The sequence below is a fragment of the Arachis duranensis genome, chromosome 4, assembly GCF_000817695.3.
Source record: "Arachis duranensis cultivar V14167 chromosome 4, aradu.V14167.gnm2.J7QH, whole genome shotgun sequence".
Classification (NCBI taxonomy): domain Eukaryota; kingdom Viridiplantae; phylum Streptophyta; class Magnoliopsida; order Fabales; family Fabaceae; genus Arachis; species Arachis duranensis.
Genome location: NC_029775.3, coordinates 111,187,466 through 111,189,555, shown reverse-complemented (window position 1 = coordinate 111,189,555; position 2,090 = coordinate 111,187,466).

Genomic DNA, 2,090 nt, shown 5'->3' with positions numbered 1-2,090 from the left:
TAAATTAGAAAACAGAAATTCAGAATCAGAATCGCATTAACATAACTCATAAATATAAATTATAATTAAATTAGAAATCAGAAATCATAATCTCATTAACCTAACTCCAAATTAACTCAAAATTGACTCAAAAATATAAATAAGAATTAGAAATTAGAATCACTTCAACCTAACTCAGAAATATAAATTAGAAATAAAAAATTCAAAATCAAAATCTCATTAACCTAACTCCAGATTAACCCAAAATTTATTCAAAAATATAAATCAGAATCATATCAACCTAACTCAGAAATATAAATTAGAAATCAGAAATTCAGAATCAGAATCTCATTAACCTAACTCCAGATTAATCCAAAATTGACTCAAAAATATAAATCAGAATCTAAATCATAATCACACCAACCTAACTCAGAAATATAAACTAAAAATAAAAAATTCAGAATCAGGATCTCATTAACCTAACTCCATATTAACCCAAAATTAACTCAGAAAAATAAATCAAGAAGACGACGACCGGCAACGACGCGACAAGGAGAAGAAGACGACGTGGCCGCGATAGTGGGCTCGAGAGGTGCACTGAGTGACCGAGCTACTTAGAGGGTGGGAGGCGGCGCTAGGGACCGAGAAGGTAGAAGGTGACGGTCGGCGGTGTTCGGAAAGGAGACAGGAGAGGCTGAGGGTTTGACAAGGAGCGGAGAGGAAAGGAGAAGAGATTCTCTACCTTTGAAGCAATGAAACACCGAAGCGTTGAGTATGTGACGGCTAGAGTCCTTCTTCAATGGCTCGCATATGTTATATATATTAGGAGTATTTTTGTCTTTTCACATAAATAGGGATTTACTAGGTCTCCACGGGATGGGGCCCCCTACCCCCGCCCCGCCCCGTTTATTACGAGGCCCTGTCTCCCATCTCCACAGGTAGAAATTAGTCCCCTACCTGTCCCCGTCAAGCAAATTCTCACGGATATCCGCCTCACCGAAAATTTTTACCATACCTATTAATCACATTAATTTTACACATTCTATCAAACAATAGAAAACTGTTCTCTTTTTTTCTTCTCCACTTTTTTTCTCTCTAATCACTTACTTACTTTCATTGCAATTTAATCTTTTTTTTTTATTGAGTTACTGATACCCATCGCCTTACTAAAATTTTAAACCTATTTTTTTTAATGAAAAACGATGAAAGAATTTTATATTTACATCAATATATTCATCCTAAACACAACTAAAGTTCTTATTTATTTATGCAACAATTCATATAGATTGAAAATTAAACAACATTCAAAATTGTAATTGGAAACGTGATTCTGTATTAAGTAAGATAAATATTCTCCTAAGCTTTGGATATTCATTCCATTTTCAGCTTTGACTTTTCTTACTTCTTTTTCTATGTCATTTTGGGATAAAATTTGCTACCTCCAAGCTAATCTAAGTCTTTGTTTCAACAAAATTAAAAGTAAATATTAAGTATTTATGTGTAGCTTCGGGGGAAGCTTCACATGGAACAAAAATTTCCTCCCTCATACTATATTACTTTTCATGTTTTCATAGTTTTGTAAAAGGAGCAAAAATAAATAATCCCTAGCTGACATCTATGTATATATAGCAATCCAAATTAAATGAAAATCCACTTATATTTAATTTAATTTAATTTAAATCATTTTTCCCTCCTTATTAATGCAAACATAACAACACTTCTTCCACACGTGGTAGGGTTCAAGATATCATAAGAACGCACGCAAGCTTAATAAAACACTTTAATTTGGATTTGAGTATTTTGACCAACACAAAAAGGCCATTATATTCCGTTACATATTTTCCATTTTCTTGATTAAGGTTCAGTCTTCATAGAACTTCGATGTTCGAAGTGGACTTTTCTTCTTTCATTCTCTCTCAAATCTAATGCTTCGTTCTAACCCCCACACCTCACGCCATAATTTTCTCTATAAATTGGATCACATTCTCTTTCATTTTTCCTCACATCACTTCTTTAGCTACTCATCATAGAGAATATAAATATACACATTAACAACACTCACGTTCATATCCATTGCTACCTCTATTGTACTATAGTTTTATATAGTAACC